This window comes from Cavia porcellus, unplaced genomic scaffold (assembly GCF_034190915.1).
Source record: "Cavia porcellus strain 051 isolate PalLab524CR breed Dunkin Hartley unplaced genomic scaffold, mCavPor4.1 scaffold_1, whole genome shotgun sequence".
Taxonomy (NCBI): Eukaryota; Metazoa; Chordata; class Mammalia; order Rodentia; family Caviidae; genus Cavia; species Cavia porcellus.
In genome coordinates this window covers 224,695,435-224,707,053 of record NW_026947484.1, presented here as the reverse complement: position 1 = coordinate 224,707,053, position 11,619 = coordinate 224,695,435, and the positions used below count along the sequence as shown (strand labels likewise).

Below are 11,619 nucleotides of genomic sequence, written 5' to 3'. Positions count from 1 at the left end.
TGGGAAAGAAATAAATTTTGAAAAATATATTTGCATTTCTACTAAATAGTATAATCAAGAGCAATTTTGTTGTGTTTTCCCTTTGTTCCAGATGAGAAATATTTGGCTCCTTCTTAGAGTTGAAATGATAAAAAGAACTAAATTCATAAATTAAAAATTATTTTGCTTTTCCTGACTTTAAGAGACAGATAAATACAGGTTTAAAGGTTAAAGCCACAGGCAATCACCTAAGAAAGTCTATATACAAATAGTAAAGGGTTTACTATGTGACTGGTTCATTTTATTTTTTTAAAGAGATTAAGACAAAACAGTATATAACAAAGCAGCTTCGAACAATGTAAGCAACACAAATTTTAGTAGAAGACAACCCATAATTAACAGTAACTACCACAATGTCTCTTTCTTTGAAATAGTTGAGTATAACTTCATATACAGTAGTATCAAACACAAAAAATAGTGTAAAAACATACAAGAGAACGAGAGTATTACAGGGCATTCTGAAACAAATAACAAAAAAGAAGCAGTGGCTACTATATTATCTCATTTTCCATAGAAACTTCATTTATACATTCACATGTAATACAATCAAATAAGGTACAATATGATAGAGCCAATGGAAACAGAAGAGCAAAAGCATGGCAGGACTTCAGAGTAAGATGATATTATACAAGTACTGGATATTACAATGACTTGTTTCCCTCAAATTAGCTGTTCATACTATCACAGGTAATAAAATCAAACAAACAAGAACAAACCCATTACAACTAATGAATGCCATCATTATAAGTTTTCAAAACAATATAATGGGGAATCATGATTAACATAAAATCTTATGTATCCTTATTATTTCTTACACTAGGGAGACTATACAGTATTTGAACATATGAGATTGATTTATTTTGCTTATGACTATGGTCTCAAGTTGCACCTGTTTAATAGTAAATATCTCAATGTGATCATTCTTTATAGTTGAGCAGTACTCCATTGTATAAAAATAGCACAACTTTTTTATGGATTCCTCAGTTGATGGACCCTTAGGTTGTTTCCAAGATCTCGCTATTACAAATTGTGCTGCTATAAATATGGGTACACATATATCACTGTGGTATGATGCTTTCAGTTCTCTGGGAATATGCCTAGAACTGAAATGGCTGGATCAAATGGGACTTCCAATCTCAGCTTTTTGAGAAATCTCCAGACTGACCTCCACAGTGGTTGCAACAGTTTACACTCCGACCAACAATGCAGGAGATTTCCTTTTCCCCACAGTCTCTCCAGCATTTATTGTTGGTAGTTTTCTTGATCCTGGCCATTTTTTCTGCAGTGAGATGAAATCTCAGTGTTGTTTCAATTTGCATTTCTCTAATGACTAACGATGATGAACCTTTTTTAAAGTATTTATTTGCCATTTGTGTTTCTTCATCTGAGAACTGTGTATTCATCTCAGATGCCCACTTTTGCATTGGTGATCCGGCTCGCGGATCAATCCATGGGTCTCACCTGGAAAGGGGATCGGGGATGTGGGCAGGGCAAGAGAAAAGAGAGATAGAGGCTTGGAGAGATTCTGGTCAAACCTCTTTATTTTTAAAAATGGCTGCAGCTTATAAAGGGTGGAGGCAGGCCAAAGGCAGGAAGAAGGCATGAAGTCTTATCTGGTAGGTCATCCTCACATCCGGTTATATGATGTAAGCTGGAGAGGATTATGGGTAATGTAGGCAGGCATGAGGATCATGGGATATGTAGGCTGAAGCAGGAAGTTTGCTTACGTCATGCGCATTGTAGGCAAGGGGAGAATCATGGGAAATGTAGGCTGACACACAAAATGCCCTCAGGGGGGAGGGGCAGGGCAGCAGCAGCCATTCTAAGCTGCTCCCTACATCTCCTCCCTTATTATTATTTATGTGTTTTAGGAACATGGCAGGCCCAGGGAGGACAGCGCCTGTCTTGGGTCAGGGATACCTCATATGAACCCAATCGAGCCTTACCCGTCATGGGGCTGCAGGACAGCTGTTGGTCCTGGACCTGTCTTAGGTGGCCAATTGGCATTACATATGTGTCCTAGTTGCCCGTCTCTGGATGCCTGTCCAGTGCCTCAGGGCATTTGCGCCACAGTATCATGTGGGCCGTTGGTGGGTGTTCTTTCCCGATAAGTTTGTTGTTCTGCCATTTCCAACTGATGGTAATATACCTGAATGGGCTTTGCCATAAATGTGTCAATCTTGATATTAACATTATTAATGAGCTTCATGATCCTCTGAAAAATACAAGGTCCTACAGTAAGCAGTAACAGCAAGGTGGCTATGGGTCCCAAGAGGGGGGCAATGTAAGGGAAGAGACCCCCCCCACATGGAGGAGAAGGTAGTTGTTCCGAGGCACTCCTTTTCTCTCTCTCTGAGGCGCTCTCTCAGTTTACTCATGGACTGTTTGACTACTCCCGACTGGTCAGCGTAAAAACAATACTCTTCCTTGAGGGCAGCACATAAGCCACCTTCCTTCATAAATAGGAGGTCTAGTCCTCTTCTATTTTGTAGGACTACCTCAGATAGAGACATCAAGGATGCCTGTAGAACCATCACAGATGCTTCTATTTTTTTTTTAAATCCTGATCCACTGCTGCCTGTAATTGGGCTAGATGCTTATTTCCCAACACTAGAGCCATGGTCCCTGTCCCTATTCCCGTTGCTACTCCTAATCCTAGTAACACAGCTAAGGTGAGTGTCACGGGTTCTCTCTTAAATATATAGCTGATCTGCGATGCCTGGAGGTAGTAGTCTCCTGGGTGGAAGGTTATGCGAGGAAGAACCTGTAGAAGAACACAAAAATCTGCAAACTTGTTAAAAACAGTAGTTGCTATACAGGGTGAGAGGCCAAAATTGCAGGCCCAGAATGTTCCTGGGGGTGGAATGAGGTAATTATTTGGCTTGAATTTTGAATGAAGCTGGGCACAGAGTTGTGCTGCCAGTGCTGGTGGATGGCTGGAGTCCCCACGACAAGTCCCTCTACCTGAGACATCAGTGAGAGTCAGCTTGTGGTGATTGCCCCAGTCACAGGCAGATGAGCTAGAAGAACTGATAAAGGTTAAATTGAGGGCCTTTCCTTCATAATATGGGGGAGGAGCAGCCAAGCATAACCAACAGGATTGGGTGAGATCAGGTTGGATATGATTCAAAGTCATGTATGCTCCTTCAATCAAACTGAATAGGTTAGAATGTGAATATTGAGGGGCAGGTACATGATCTGTCTGGTGTAGCGGAGCTTGAGAAACTGTTATGGTTGAGGGACTTACTGTGATTATTTGAACAGTAGTAACAGGATCTGCAGTGGGCTGATTATATTTTGGATTTAGATTATATTTTGGCTTTAGAGCAAGATTTGGGCCTATGGGCATGAATGAAGTCTGTAGGGGAACCTTTTTTTTATGAGAATAAGACTTCCCCTGTCTTTGCCTGACTCATAAACTCGAAGTCCCCAGGTGCGTCCTGCCAGCCAGCCAGGGTCTTCATGAGTGGTGACAGTGATGTTTAGAACCTGACAGGGTCTTTGATTGGCCAGTGGGTAGTCATCTAGGCTGCACCCCAGCAGCCCCCATGTCAGTTTAAGGTGTTTATCGGGGAAGGCGGTTGCCACCCTGTTGCAACTGTTTCACAGCCCCAATAAGCACAAAAATATTCTCCCGGGGATTTACAATATGATCTGCCCCCTGTTGCTGTGGGAAAAAGGTAAAAATGACTTTGTTTGGGACATTGGAGCCCTGGAAAGAACCAACAGGGTGTGGGCGCAAACCATGGGCTTTCTGATCCTACCCAAGTGGAAACCTTCTCTTCATCATTCCAGAGGCTAAGCTCCCATTTCCAGGGTTGATGGGGTTTGCTGTCCATTAGATGTAGTTGTGTCAAAAGCCCAACGATGGTCCATAAGGTTTTGTCAAGTTGCACCATCTGTAAGAGAACACAGGGAATTATGCCTCAGGAGGGGATTTTATTCCTGGGCATCACATTGGGTCTTCAATGAGGAACTGTCTACTTGTTTTATAAGCCACTCAGGGAGCCATCTAGCTCCCTTTTCCTGTTTGGAATAAATACATACAGAGCCTCGTCTCCAGATGAGGACTAGGTCTGGGCCATTCCATGTGTTGGTCGGGGGATCTCTCCAGAGAACAGATACATATTGTGTGGCTGTCTGTGTGTGCCAGAAGCGAGATGCTGCAGAGTAGCCTGAGGCATCCAGGGATAGAAAATTCAAAATAAAAAAGAGCACGTGAGAGAATATTTTTAAGAGAACCTCAGGTTGGATACCAGGTTCCTCCCTTCACCTTGTCTATGGTAGATTTGATGGAACAATGTGCATGCTCAACCATGCCTTGTCCTTGAGGATTGTAAGATATACCCATGGTATGGAGAATATTAAGGCACTTACAAAACTTGGCAAAAGAGGTACTAGTATAGCCTGGTCCATTGTCCGTTTTGAGTTGTTAAGGACATCCCAGAACTGACAGAGCTGATGGCATGTGGGCTATAATATGTTTAGTAGCCTCTCCAGTCTGGAGTGTGACGAAGATGAAACCACTGTATATATCAACACTTACATGTATATATTTTAGGTTGCCAAATTCATAAAAATGAGTGACATCCATCTGCCACAAGACATTGGGGATCAAACCTCTCGGGTTGACTCCCAGATGCTGAACAGGCAAATGAACAGCACAAGAGGGGCAATTTCTTACAATTTGTCTGGCTTGTTCCCAAGTAATTTTATGGAGGAGGCAGAGGGTCTGGGCATTAAGATGGTGTACCTGATGAGCCTGTTGGGCCTCAGATATCTTGGAGTCATCTATAGGCCCAGAGTGGGACATGAATACCTGTGCCCGTGTGGCAATATCAGCCAAGTGATTTCCCTGAGCGAGGGGACCTGGGAGGCCAGAGTGAGCTTATAGTGGCCACTTAAAAACTTATAAGTGCAAAGCCGAATCATGTCCTGCAATTGTTTGAATAGGTCTGCAGCTGCGGATGCATGGCTTATGGTTGCAACAGTTTCTAGTAATGGAACAGACTGAGCAAGGTAGGCACTATCGGTGTACAAATTGAAGGGTTGGTTGGGATAAGCAAAGAAAACTGCAAGGATGGCCTGTAATTCAGCTAGCTGTGCAGAATAGGTGTTTGTCTGAAGGGTGAAAACATTGTCTTGGGCTACATAAGCAGCCTTGCCAGAGGAGGAGCCATCAGTAAAAAACACTAGGGCACCAGAAAGGGGCTGTGAAGCTGTAATTTTGGGAAATACAAATGGGTGATGGTTAGCAAAATCAACTAACTTATTTGGAGGGTAATGGTTATCAGTGGTCCCTGAGAAGGAGGCTATAGCAATAGGCCATGCCTCAGTGGTCTGGAGTAACCAGTCCACTTGGTCTTTTGTGAAGGGTTGAATGATAATATCTGGTTCCTTTCCATAATAACATTTTCCTAGCCTTCTGCCTTGAATTATCAGGTCAGAGACTGCTTGGTAGAAAGGCAATAATACTCTCTTTGGGGAGACTGGCAGATGAAGCCACATAAGAGGAGCCTGTTGCCAAAATACTGCCGTGGGAGAAAGTTTTGTATTAAAATGAGATATTGTAGTGGCCTATTATAATCTATGAAGGAGACAGTTTGTCGAGCAATAGCCTCTTCTACTGTATGGAGTGTTTTTCTAGCATTCGGTGTAAGCTCTCGAGGGGAAGTTGGGTCAATGTCTCCTTAGAGGATCTCATAAAGGGGTTGTAGGTCATGTTTGGTCAATTTTAAATAGGGCAAAAGCCAATTAATATCACCCAGAAGCTTTTGAAAATCATGAAGTGTCTTAAGCTGAGGCTTTGGAGAAAACACCTGGGTGCCTTGTAACTGAAAACCCAAATATGTATATGGGTCAGTAAGCTGGACCTTGTCAGGGGCTATTTGAAGCCCAGCCTTTTGTAAGGCAGCTTGTAATGCCTGGTAACACTGTAAAGTCTGGTCTTGACTCTCTCCTGCCAAGAGGATATCGTCCATATAACGGGAGATATATATATATATATATCTGGCCAATGATCTCTAACTGGCTGTATTGCGGCAGTGACAAAAGACTGGCATAGCATTGGAGAGTTTGCCATACCTTGTGGTAAGACTCGCCATTGAAATCTCTGTATAGGGGCTATAAAATTAATTGATGGGAGAATGAAGGCAAAATGCTTTTGGTCATTTGGATGTAAGGGAATAGAAAAAAAGCAATCTTTAAGATCAATGACAATTTTTTTTAAAAATCCCAGAGAAATGGCACTGGGTGAAGGGAGGCCTGGCTACAGGTGTCCCATTAAGACCATGGTCTTATTTATTGCCCTAAGATCTTGTAGCAGCCTCCATTTCCCAGACTTTTTCTGAATAACAAAAATAGGTATGTTCCATAGGGAATCACTAGGGGCAATGTGGCCTGCATCTAACTGGTCTTGTACCAGCTGCTGTGCGGCTGCAAGCTTTTCAGAGGTAAGGGACCACTGATCGACCCAAATAGGTTTGTCTGACAACCAAGTAATCTCTTTTGCATGGGCCGCAGGAATGTCAATGACCCCTATTGAAAATGGCCTAGGCCTGTTTTAGAGGAGTTTGGAGTTGGGGAAATAGGGACTTTAATGCCTGAGCCCCGTTTGCCTAAACCTTGATTAGGAAGGAAGCCCTGAGTGAGCATTTGTTGGTGGCTACAGCATTGGGGCTGCTCATCATCATTCCCATTGGAGTTAGCAAATCTCTGCCCCACAAGTTAAGGGGTAGCCCTTCTACAATATAGGGCTGTATGTGCCCCTGATTGTTCTCTCTATCTTTCCAGGTAAGTAGACTGGCACTATGTTGTGGATTTTTAGATAGTCCAATCTTTTGTAAATGTGTCATAGTGGTTTCTAAGGGCCATGTGGGAAGCCAGTCCTCCTTTCTAATGACTGTTACATCAGCACCTGTATCTATGAGCCCTGAGAAACCTTTCCCATTAAGCAATAAAGCCATAAGGGGTTTATCTTTGGACATATATTGGGCCCAATATATATCTGAGGATCCAAGGGAAGAATTTCCCCTGTAGGAAGCCACAGCTGTATTAGGAGTTTGGACTAAAGGCAATAGCACCAATTGAGCAATATGTTGTCCTTGGCTAATGGAAACCAGGCCAGAGATAGAGGATGCCATGACAACAATTTCGCCTGTATAGTTGTTATCTATGACTCCTGGAACAACTTGTAACCCTTTCAATATTGTGCTGCCGCATCCAAGAACTAATGCACAAGTGTCCTTGGGAAGACGGCCATAAATCCCCGTAGGTATGGCTTGTATTCCCATGTCGGGAGCTAATACTGCATTGGAGGTGGAACAGAGGTCCAATCCTGCACTTCCTGGCGTGGCGCGGAGGAGGGTTGAAATGGATTGTTTTGGGCCTGGTCGTGTTGTGTCGGGTTGTTTTGTTGTGGGATAAACCTTATAGCTCAGGGAGTCTGTCTGAGGTAGGGGGTCTGGGGCTGACCCCGAATCCCGTTTCCCTTCTGGGGGAGGGGATTGCCATCTGCATCTGTCTTTGACCTGCATTCATTAGCCCAATGATATCCCCTTCTGCATTTTGGGCATAGACTTGAGGGTTTTGGCCTTGAATTATTGTACTGAGACTTTTGGGCCACAGGGCAGTCTCTGGCAAAATGGCCTGTCTGATCACATTTAAAGCGTTTGCCATTATTTGTTTCCCCTCCTTGCTTGTGTGCGAGGAAGATTTCTTTTATAGCTGCAGCCATAACTAAAACTTGATGGTAGGCGGAGCCTATGTCAGCACACAAGCGAATATAACCCAAAAGATCCTCTTTTTTTTCTATAGGGTTTGATAGCAGCCTGGCAGGCAGGAAGAGCATTTTCATAAGCCTAACAAGGCCAGTGTTATCCTCGGTGGTGCCGAAGAGACAGTCAGTTGCCTGTAAGAGGCGATTAACAAAATCAGAGAAGTGTTCCTCAGGTTTTTGTTTTATTTTTGTCAGGGAAGAAGTGGCTCCACCAGAGGGGAGCCTTTGCCATGCTCTGCTTGCTGCCAGGGTGATCTGAGCAAAAAGACCTGCCTCATATCGCATTTGGGCTTGTTGTGTAGCATATCGGCCTGTTCCCATCAGCATGGGAAGGGTGTAATGATTTTTCCTGTTAGTATTGTCTTTTAGCTAAAAGTTCACATTGCTCTTGGAATTCTACCTTCCAGAGCAGATAGTTGCCCCTGAAAGTGTAGCTCTGGCTAAATCCCTCCAATCACTAGGCTTAATCCAGCCTTGGGTTAAGAAATCTAAGACCGCAAGGGTGAAGGCTGCCGTGGGACCATATTGAGATACTGCTTTTTTTAATTCTTTTAGGGCAGTTACTGGGAATGGTGCACGGGCCCTATTAGCTCTCAGTGCTAGGGATGGTGGGTCCATGTCTGTATCTGCCATCCGAGTCAGAGTCATTTTCTCTCGCCATTATTAGTTTCTTTATCTTGTCTCTGTAGATGTGGTGGCTGTCTTTTTTTACTTTCCCTTGTTGTTGTAGTGGCCTGTATTTTATCTCTTTCATGTTCCTGACTTGAAGATTGAGTCCCGTGTCTAGTTCGCCTCCTTTGTCTCCCCCTTTCCCTAATTGTTTTAGTGTCGCCCTCTTGTGGACTGGCACCACCTTGGGTGGGTCGAGTTGTCTCTTCACCATCATGTAAGTTATCACCACTCATGCCAGGTTGGGCAACTTCTGTTACAGGAAACAATAAGGGATGTGCTACTCTTAAGGCCTCTGTTTTGGGAGGGCTGGTAGTCTCTGTAACCGGGAACATCATTGTGGGCAGACTACCTGGTGAACCTGAGATAGGTGCTATCTTAAGGAGTGGCAGGCGGCTAGTGATGGCCGTCATTCTAGGGGGGTTTGCATGCAATGTTTGGAGCCCTAAGGAAAGCCTTTGTATATTGTTAGTCAGCTGAACCTGCTGTTGTAGATCATGAAATTGTTTCTCTAATGAGAGAAGGGCAGGAGACAGACCGGGCAGTCGCTGAAGACCAGGGGGTAGTTCTGCAGCAATAGGAGCCATAACCCAGGGGTAATGGTATTGGGCAGCCTCTTCTTCTAATTGTGACCAATCAACTTCTGGCAATTGGAAAGGTCAGGGTAAATAGGGCGGTATGGAGGAGGGAACGTGGCGGCACCATTTTGTGTATCAGGGTGGTGAGTGCCATTTTGAGGACCCTCGTGGTCTCCAGACAAAGGGAGTGTTTGCACATCGCCATCTTGAACAGGCTCCGGGATATCAAGGACAACAGAGCCGGGAGGGTTGGGTGCCTTAGATAATACCAGTGGTGGTGGAATACAATTGCGGGAGGCAGCTAACACAGCCTTACCCTGGGCGAGCATCTCTGCTACCTGGGGATCTGTGTGACCTTGTGCCAGCAGCTCAGAGAGTGAAGACCAATATGAAAAAGCAGTTACAAGAATCTTTTTTGGGCCAAAAACTTCATAATAGTCTTTAAGAGCATCTCCTACTCTATTCCACCTGTTTAAATTGATGGTGCCCTCTGGGGGGAACCATGGACACAGTGAATTTATAAACTGAAAGTACTTTATCAGTTTCTTTGTCTTAACCTTAATCCCTCTAGTCTTGAGTACCTACCTGAGGCCAGTCACGAACAATTCATGCTCACTGAGTGCTTGCCCCATGCTAATGCCATTCACCTACCATGATTCAGGTGAGACAGAAGGTGGCCATCCACACGGATCACAGGAACGAAATCCTTGTATCAGTCATGCTGGCCAGCACTTTACTCCTGTGAATGGTCCTGCATCGTTATCCCTCATGCCAGGTGGGGTCCCTTTGTGGTTGCCACTTGATCTGGCCCGCTGATCAATCCAGGGGTCTCACCTGGGAGAGGGGATCTGGGATGGCAGCAGGGCAAGAGAAAAGAGAGATAGAGGCTTGGCGAGATTCCGGTCAAACCTCTTTATTTTTAAAAATGGCTACAGCTTATATAGGGTGGAGGTGGGCCAAAGGCAGGAAGAAGGCACGAAGTGTTATCTGATAGGTCATCATCACATCCGGTTATATGATGTAAGCTGGAGAGGATTATGGGTAATGTAGGCAGGCATGAGGATCATGGGAAATGTAGGCTGAAGCAGGAAGTTTGCTTACATCATGTGCATTGTAGGCAAGGGGAGGATCATGGGAAATGTAGGCTGACACACACAATGCCCTCAGGCGGGAGGGACAGGGCAGCAGCAGCCATTCTAAGCTGCTCCCTACACATTGGGTCTTTGAATATCAATGATCTGATATTTTTTTAATTCTTTATATGTTTAAGATAGAAGACCTTTGAGGGACAGTTCACTAAGATTTTTCCCATTTTGTGAATTTTGTTTTCACTATGCTAGAAACTTCTTTTGACATACAGAAACTTTTTAATGAGATGTGATCCCTGTTATTGATTCTGGGTGGTAGTTCCTGAGCAGTTTGACTCCTGTTCATGAATTTTCTACCTACCCCAATATCTTCAAGATGTTTACCTACTTTGTCTCCCAACAGATTTAGTACTTCTGTTTTAATATTCAGATCTTTGAAAACTTAGATTTTAGTTTAGTATATGGTGATAGGCAAGGGTCTAGGTTTAGTTTTTGGCATATAGAGAGCTAGTTTTCCAGAATCATTTATTAAAGAGACTGTCGTTTTTTCAGTGAACATGTTTGGCGCCTTTATCAAAGATAAGGTGGTTGAGTGTGTTGGTAGTTGTGGTTGTATCTTCTAGTCTTTTCCATTGATCTTCAGATCTATTTTTATTCCAGTACCATGTTGATTTTATTACAGTAGCTTTGTAGTATAACTTCAAGTCAGGGATTGTTGTGTCTCCTGCCCTGACTTTGTTTCCTAGAAGTGCCTTTACTATTCTAGGTCTTTTCTGGTTCCAGATGAATTTTAGGAGTGATTTCTTTAGGTCTGTGATGTATGTTGATGGCATTTCCATTGGAATTGCATTGAATCTGTATAACACTTTTAGGAGAATGGCCATTTTCAAAATATTTATTCTTGGTCTCCATGAACAAGGGATGTCTTTCAATTTTCTGAAATTATCTTCAATTTCTTTTTTCAGGGTATTATGTATTTCCCTGTATAGATCTTTTACTACTATCGTGAGATTAATTCCTAAGTATTTTATTTTTTTGGATGCTAGTGTGAAGGGGTGTGGCTTCTCTTATTTCTCTTCCTGTAATTTTTTTGTTAGTGTTTAGAAATGCTATTGATTTTTGAGCATTGATTTTGTATCCACCTACATTCCTGAATTTATTTCTCATATCTCAGAGTCTTTCAATGGAGTTTTGGGGGTAACATGATCTGGCTAGTATTTCCAGTAGTATATTGAATAAGAATGGTGATAAGGGACATCCTTGTCTTGTGCCTGATTTTAAGGTAAAGGTCTTCAGATTTTGGCCATTTAATATGATGCTGGCTGTAAGTTTGTCATAGAGGACTTTTATCATATTGAGGAAAAGACCATCTATTCCAATTTTCTGTAAGGTTCTTATCCTGAATGAATGTTGGACCTTATCAAAGCCCTTTTCTACATCTATAGAAATGATCATGTGATTCTTACTT

At 43.2% G+C, this 11,619-nt stretch overlaps 1 long non-coding RNA gene across 2 annotated transcripts; it reads right to left on the bottom strand.

Moving 5' to 3' along the window:
- Positions 1-258: 258 nt before the first annotated feature.
- Positions 259-9,985, bottom strand: LOC134471361 (uncharacterized). Of its 2 annotated transcripts, XR_010040787.1 has the most exons (3): positions 9,715-9,985; positions 1,986-3,938; positions 259-1,500 (listed from the first exon to the last, which is right to left on the bottom strand). It is a non-coding gene; the product is annotated as an uncharacterized LOC134471361 (long non-coding RNA). The 2 variants fall into 2 exon arrangements; XR_010040786.1 differs by having other exon boundaries at positions 259-3,938.
- Positions 9,986-11,619: the final 1,634 nt, after the last annotated feature.